Here is an 8,876-nt window from a genome sequence, read left to right as displayed (position 1 = left end):
TCAGTATTGATCGACATCCTTTCGAGATGCTCTACGACAAGAAATGTCGGAACTCGGTTTGTTGAGGCGAGGTCAGGCATCGAGTTATGAGGAGTATTGAGGTAGTACTCAAGCGACTGAGATGATACAACAGGTGCACGATCGGTTGCAGACCGCGCAGAGTCACCAGAAGAGTTATGTTGATCGGCAACGTTCATACCTAGAGTTTCAGGTCATAGACTTTGTGTTTCTGAAGGCGTCGCCTTGGAAATGTGTCATTCGGTTCCAGAAGCAGGGCAAGTTGGGCCCGGGTATGTTGGTCCTTTCAGGATTATCGCGTGGGTGGGCAATGTTGTGTATCGGTTGGATATGCCTAATGAGCTTAGTCAGATCCACAACACTTTTCCTATCTCTCAACTGCAGAAGTGTTTGGCTGATGATTCCACAGTGGTGCCCTTGGACGACATTCATGTTGATGAGCGTCTAAATTACATAGATTGCGATCCTCGATGGGAAGACGAATACCTTACGCAATAATGTAGTGGGCTTGGTGAACGTGCAATGACAGCAACGGAAGGGTTCATAGTGGACAATGGAGCCCGGAGAGGAGATAGGGAGCATTACCCAGTGTTATATTCAGCGTCGGACTTTATACAAAGTTTGGTTTAAGCGGGTGAGAGTTGTAGCACCCGTATTGTAACAACCCAAAACCAGGATAAATTTTTTCATTTTAATTAGGATTTACAATCATAATTTTGTTCCAAAAATCCATTACATAATCATCATATAAAATCATCAGAGTGACAATATCAATAAGTGCGGAAAATAGTGGGGAGTGAATGTTGCGCCATCACGTCGGGCCCTTCCCCTTAGTACCTGAAGTACCTGAAACCACAACACAAACTGTAAGCAAAAACTTTGTGAGTTTTCCCAAAGTACCACATACCAAACATACAATTGGGCCTAGCCCTAGGGTATATTCAAACCCAATATTCAAGTATGGGCCCTACCATGGGGTATATTTCAACTCGATCGTACGATAGTGGGCCCCGCCCTGGGGTATATTTCAACCCGATCATACAAACAAACAAATATATATATATATATATATATATATATATATATATATCACACCACAACTAGCATTCTACATAACCAAATAATGGGCCGACATTGGTGCCTTCGACCCATGGATACAGGGAGGAGACTCACCTCGGTCTGCTGGTAAATACTAATTGGCTCAGCTACTGATACGGAAAATCCCACACTGAACATATACAAATTACCCTAATTAGGAATGGGTTAACAAACATGAATATGCCTTTGCATGCCTTATGGGAGTCCAACATCCAATTTTGTCCATCAAGACTCACTTTAAGGTCCTAAATGTAACGACCCAAATTTTGAAAATATTTTTTTTTCATTTTTGATTATCCCAAACGACTTTCCATAAACCATAAATTCTCAAATACAATTGTTTTCAAAATTCATATCATATACAATTTTATTTCAAATCATCAGAGTGTCCCATAAAACGCCTGAGAGAGAGTGCACGTCGCGCCATCAAGCCTTACCCTTGCCCTTGGGCTCAGATGTACCTGAAACAAATCCACAAACTGTAAGATAATGCTTAGTGAGTTCCCCAGAGCATACCTCACACACAATCCACATATCACATATCATATTAGCTATAAAAGCCACATATATCACATAAGCCATGCATGCAAACATATAAGGATGTCATGGGCTCCCCCACATGGTCTTATACCAAAGTGTCATGGGCTCCCCCTATGGTCTTTAACTGACAAGCCATGGGCTCCCCTACATGGCCTTTCATACGTCTTTCATGGGCTCCCTCCATGATCTTTAACTAACAAGCCATGGGCTCCCCTACATGGTCTTATCCAAGTGTCATGGGCTCCCGCCATGGTCTTCCCTGAAAGTATCATATAATCACTAGCATACCACTTATCATATAGCTAACTATCATACCACATATCTCTATTACAGCTAGTGTACCACATACTACAAAATGGGCCGGCCTTGGTGCCTTAGACCCATTGGTATGGTGAGGAGACTCACCTCTCGAATACTAAACTGACAAGCCAAGATCAGATATATCCCACGCACTGCTCCTCCTCAACTGCCTATAATCAACATGTGATTAACTTGTCATAATCCCATAAAATACCCTCAAAGTCAACCCTGGTCAAAGTCAAAGTCAAGGTTAACAGTCCATGTTGACCTCAACTCGTCAAGTGCATCCTAGCAACTCGTCGAGTTCTTCCTGAGTTCATTCCACTGAATCCCATGTCAACTCGGCGAGTCACCTAAGTGACTCGTCGAGTTCATAAAATGTCTAGAAACTAAGAGTTCATGCAGTAGCAAAACCCTAATCCTTCACTGCACTCATTCAGAATCTCAAAAACGGGTAAACCCTACCCGACTCATTGAGTCAACTAAGGGACTCGACGAGTTCCTTCAGTCCCTTTTGTGTTCAGCCCTTTTCAGTGGGATCTAAGGTCCCAAACTCCAAATCCACCCTTCCCTAGTGTAGTTACCACGTAAAGTTGCAAACTTTACGTGCATGCAAGGCCTCACAAGGCTAATACATCAAAACTAAGCTTCCTACAAGGTTTTTGTGCATGGAAAGGGCCTAAGCTGGATAAAGTGAGCAACTTTATGTCATTGGGGACCTAGAGAGGTCCAGATCTGGAATCATATCCTTGTGATAAGTCCAGATCCGAGTATGACTCCATTTTGCACCAAAAATGGCCATTTACTTCCAAGAAAAGGGATCTAAGCAACTAGAGATCAAGGTAACGACTTTATACCTCAAGATGGTGGCCAATACAGAGTAGATGTCGGGTCTACTGTTTCTCTCCTTGCTCCTTCTTCTTCAAGCTCTAAAATCCTTCACAAACACACCAAAATTGCTCACAAAAGCTATTTCTCTAACTCAAGAAGGTGCAAGGTCCAACTAGGGTTTTCTCTGGCTAATAGGGTGGTGAGGGAGGCCACAAGAGGCGGATTATGTTCTTTAAATAAGGTGCAAACCCTAAAAATTAGGGTTTTCCTTTATAGCGCCTACTCGTCGAGTCGGGGCCGTCTAACTCGTCGAGTAGGATTGAAAATCCGCGTTTTCATAATGACTTCTACTCGCCGAGTTGGAGCTCCCCAACTCGCCGAGTCCATCCACAAAACCCTAAAAATTAGATAAATTAAATAATACCTGGAACATGTGTTACACTAAATCCATGCATGGTGTCATAACAACCACCAAGCTAACATTTTTATGCTTCTAACACATCAAAGGGACTAAGATCTAGCATTTTAAGCCTCTAGAGTTTCCCAAACTCACAAAAGAGAATCCATGGACGCAAAAGATCTCATAAACAAACCCTAACTCTAGCTATCAAAGGAAACAACAAGGTATGAGCTTTTTACCTTCAAAAGCTTCCTAAGATGATGTAGATTCAGGATCTTGAAGCTCAACCACGTCCAATGCTTACACACCAAGTTCTTCTTCTTGCAAACACACAAAAAAGGCCACCATAGTTACTTTCAAGCTCAAAGATCACTCTCAATAACAAACTAGGGTTTTAGGGACGTTAATAAGCAGTGGAGGCTGATAAAGGTGAGGGTCCAAGAGTTATAAGTGAGCTTAAACAGGGCTCACGCCCTAAAATTAGGATTTTGGCATTGGCCACGTACGCCCCGCGTACGTGGCTCAGGTTCCCGCTTCCACCTGCCTATGTACGCTAAGCGACATAAACAGACAACCAGCGTGCTTGGGGATTCCTTTCAAAATTTAAGTTTTGCTTCAAGGGTTAAAAGGGAAAATACCTGGGTCCAAGTGTTACACATATCCCTAGGTATAATTCTTTAAAGTTTAAATTGTCATTTTTGCATTTTTATGTCCTACGATGAGCGTAGGATAGTCCCATACGATGAGCTTAAGAGGAAGATATCATACGGGGGCTTAATGACCTACACTAAGCGTATGTTTAGTTATACTAAGCGTAGGTGTGTTGCACCAAAACCTTAATTCTTAGGGTTATGAGCCTTATTTAAAGGCTCTAACTTCTTGAATCCCTCTCCATGCTCAGCTTCCATCATCTTAATCAGTCATCTTGAAACCCTAGCCACCTTGTGAGAGTTTTGAGGCCTTAGAGTGTTCTTGTGTGCATCTTTGAAGGAAGAGTTCATTGAGGAAGCACTTGGGAGCTCCAAGCTTTGTAGATCTAGAGTTTGCCTCTCATAATCCACCTCCACAAAGTATAAAGTCTCCATCTTGATGACTATTCATGTTAGACCTTGTTGGTCATGAGTTTTTGTGCTTTTGTCCCTATAACCTTGGTCTTTGTGAGTATGAGCTACTCGAGATCATTTGAGTGTCATTTCTAGACGTTTTTGACCTTATAAAGACATAAAAATGAGAGCTTGGCCACTCTCATTCATCCATGCATGAGTTCTTGAGCAAAAGGTGGTATTATGGACTTAGGGCTTGGTCTTGTGCTCTATTTGGCCACGCAAAGGGATAAAGCCAAAAACTTTACCCATTAAGACATGCGTTAGATTTAGATCTGAGAGTTGGGAGATTGGCCTTTTATATTAAGAGCTTAATATGGAACTTTGGACATCATCAGAGCTACGTTGAGTCTAGCTTCCTACGCTTAGTGTGGCATGATTTTCACCATTTTCCATATGAGGATATATGCCGAGCATAGAGTAGTTATTTATGTTGAGTATAGAACAAGGCAATTGACTTTTTGACCGGTTTGACTTTTGATTAATTGGGTTGGGTTTTAGTCTTGGAATGACAAAATTGTATTTTGTCCCATGAGGGTTAGTTATGAACCAATACCCTTTGAGGGTTAGCTATTACCTTAATTTTTAATTAGGGTTTCATTGTGGATATTTTTTGTGTGAGGAGTTCCAGTATCAGCAGCTCGAGTGTGTGATTATATTGTTTGTAGATTAAGGTGATTCTTTTCACTATACTATGTAGGTTGCTAGCTTATCTTTATGACTCTTGCATGAAAGAATGTGGTTGGATCACAACACTTGTATGGAAGAATATGGTTGGATCACAACACTTGTGTGAAAGACTATGGTTGGATGACAACACTTGTTTCTATTTGTGACTTGCACGGAAGACCATAGTTGGATCATAGCAGAAAGGTTATGATTGGGCTGTAATCTGGGAGTTATTGTAAGACAATGGTTAGATCATAGCATTCACACAGGGTTAAAATATACCCCTAAGGTTGGCCCATTGATATTTATGTTATGTATATAGTTTAGAGAACTAACTAAGCTTTATGCTTACAGTTTTATGGTTTAAATATATTTAGGTACTTCCAATTCCAATAGGAAGGACCCGACTTGACCACACAACATCCCCTGATGATTTTTCCATGTTGATTGTTATCATTCTACTCTGATGTTTGAGATACATTTTACTATGATTGATTTTGGAACAAATGTTTGAATAGACTGATGATTTGAAAATGAAAATTTTTATTGGTATTTTTGGTTTGTTACACATTCGACAATCCTTTTGTATGGTATTCAACATTTTTTCAATCTTTTGTAATAAACGAGATTCCTACAAAAGTAGGATTATTATTTCAGCTTTTGGATTTCAATCGTGCCTCAAATACAGAAGCTTTATAATGCATTTAAAGATTCTTTATCTACCAATGGACCCATATCACATGATGTTGTTGATATACATCTTTCTTGTATGTATGTATGTATATATGTATTTATGTATGTATGTATGTATATATATATATATATATGTATGTATGTATGTATGTATGTATGTATGTATGTATGTATGTATGTATGTATGTGTGTATATATGTGTATATGTGTGTATGTATGTATGTATGTATGTATGTATGTATGTATGTATATATGTATATATATATATCTATGTTTGTATGTAGGCATGTATGTATGTATGTATGTATGTATGTATTTATTGTATGTGTGTATGTTTTATATCTTTTGACTTTATTAATTTTTTCCAAATAAAACAAAGCCTTCACATGTAGGGTTAGAACAGGAAGCATAATTAGTATGTAGTTGGACATGTCCTATAAATGAACACATTGGAACCAATCAATCTTTGCCACCAATTAAATATATTCATATTCACGAGTGTGACAAATTTTGTGTAAGTTTTAAAACTCAAAAATATTATAAAAAGTTGACATTTTTTTTTCTAAATTCTCAACATATTCCTTACATAGTTAGATAAGGATATTTTGTATGTCACCTTCTTCCATCATTCCCCTACATAATCATCCTAGAATAATCGTTTTTAGTAAGCTACTTTACGTATCAATGCATGCAAAAGCATATGGTTGACTCGATGAACTCTTACAATTTGATACATCCTCCCAAGGTTCTTTTTTGTTAGTTTATGTAACTATGAGGACTAGTTTTATAATTTTGTCATTCTAATAGACTTATTTGTTAATCAGGGCAACCTGCAAAGCTTGTCAAAGATGGTATGATGACGGGTCCCATAAGGACACCGATTTTATTTCCAACAAGTGATGGCAACATCCATTGTTTTCATGTCATGACTCCATGTGTTATCTTTGACATCCTATCATTGTCTCACTCCTCCGATGCCAGGCGACACTATATGTATTTCCGACGATCAACCATAATATATGTTCATATACATGAGTTGATTTCAAGTTTGACTAATGTCAAAAAGTCAAACTTTGATTCATTTTGATTTTGTACTCTTGTACAGATGAAGAAGTAAATGGAGAAATATGTTTACAAGTTGCATGGTTAGAAGAATTTCAACCTCCTGATGATTTTGTGATACAAAGGGGTCGGTATAAAGGTTGTGTTATTAAGACGTAAAATGGTTTTATTGGAATGAATTGAAACATTTATAATTTAGTAGCATCCGAGGTGAAAATTATGTATGTTACTTTTATGAGATGTTCAAGGACAATAATGTAATTATATTAGTTATTATGCAGACTTTGCATAAATATACACATGATTGATATAATGTCCAATTAATGGTCTTAATGCCTGAAGTTGTTTTTTCATAGGTTTGTATAGAGGTGACACTTTAAATCTTGCATGCTTGTTATTTAGGTTGTGTTTGGCTGACTAGCTAGAAGGCTAACTTCTGTATGATAAGCTAAATCATAAAGTAATAACATTCTGTAAAAACTATACGAGAAGCTAGGTGACAAATGTAAAATGACATAAAAAGACTTGAATAGGAAATGGACATAAAAACACCCTTAATATGTACTTTTTAGTCTTTGGGTAGAGCAAAAATAAAAGTTTTCATTTACTTAAATAAGGAGTTTCCATAAGGGTTGTGATATAAGTATCCCCTTAACTGATTTTACACTCCCTAACATCAATCTAATCAACCTTGTACATTTGATTTGACATCATTTTTTTTTTCTTTTTTTTTCTTTTTTTTTTTGTTTTTGTTTTTTTGTTGTTTTTTCTTTTAATAATAATAATAATAATAATAATAATAATAATACTATTATTATTATTATTATTATTATTATAAATTTCGATAACCATATAAAATTCGAACAACATTTTAAAATTCGGACAACATTATAAATTCGGACGACATTATAAAATTTCAACGACTATATAAAATGGAACAAAGGTAAAGTTTGTTTCCAATCCGCATAACGCACCACGCAAATGTAATAACGAACCAATTTATGTCGTCCAAATTTATAATGTCGTACGAATTTAAAAATTTCATCTGAATTTATAATGTCATCGGATTTTAAAAACCGATTTATAAAATATAAATTAAAAAAGAATTAAAAACCGATTTTATATAGTCGTTCGAATTTATAATGTCATCCGATATATAAAATGTTGTTCGAAATTTATAATAATAATAATAATAGTAATATATAATAAAAAATAATTTAAAACCGATTTTATATAGCCGTTCGAATTTTATAACGTCGTACGAATTATAAAATTTTGTTCGAAATTTATAATAATAATAATAATAATTAAAAACAACAAAAAAACAAAATAGGAAAAAAAACAAAACAAAAAACAACAAAAGACAAAAAGTCAAATCAAGGGGGTGTAATTGAAAAAGGGAAAGGTACTTATAGAAAACCCCTTCCATAAGTCAATACCTTGTAACTTATCTAAAACAACTTATAACTTATTTAAATCAAATTACCATACTAACCTTATCATAACCCTACATTTTTATATACATATATCTAAGATTGTAGGCGAATAAATATAATTTGTCAAATATTAAAAACAATTTATCAGTTTGTTATGTTTTTGTACTGGATAAATTAATTCATATCTTTTTTTAAACAACCTTTTCATATCAAATAAAATAATAAACACTTCTTCAATTAAACATAAATTATTTTAAATAAATAATTCCAAACACCCCTTAGTAAATAAGAAATTTAAGGAAATTAGATTCTCTTTGTAATGTTTTTTAAACGTAAGGGGTTTTTTTTTTATCAAACGTGATTGTGAGGTTAAAGAATAATTTTTAGTGAGCTCTAAGCACAATTGTACAATTTTGACTTTTGAGCATATGCCATGAAAATAAGATGATCACATATTTATTCTTCTTCACAATATATTTATATTTCTTTTATCTGTTATTTCTCTTTTCCATTTTTACTTTTTGTATTAAGAGCTTGTAGCATATATCTCCCATACTTCTATAGTTTTTTTTTTTTTTTTTTTTTTTTTTTTTTTTTTTTTTTTTAAATCTTTTTTACTTTTTGTATTAAGAGCTTCTATACTTCTATAATTTTGGGTTGAATTTTTTTTTTTATAATCTGGATTTCATGATACCTAGACATATAGTTGAAGTAGCATATTTAAAG

At 35.5% G+C, this 8,876-nt stretch overlaps 1 pseudogene; it reads left to right on the top strand.

Annotated features, from left to right (window-relative positions):
- Positions 1-540: 540 nt before the first annotated feature.
- Positions 541-6,873, top strand: LOC145104442 (plant cysteine oxidase 4-like; annotated as a pseudogene).
- Positions 6,874-8,876: the final 2,003 nt, after the last annotated feature.

The sequence above is a fragment of the Lactuca virosa genome, chromosome 4 (assembly GCF_052849685.1).
Source record: "Lactuca virosa cultivar CGN04683 chromosome 4, Lactuca_virosa_CGN04683_v6, whole genome shotgun sequence".
Classification (NCBI taxonomy): domain Eukaryota; kingdom Viridiplantae; phylum Streptophyta; class Magnoliopsida; order Asterales; family Asteraceae; genus Lactuca; species Lactuca virosa.
This window is presented reverse-complemented; position numbering and strand designations above follow the sequence as displayed.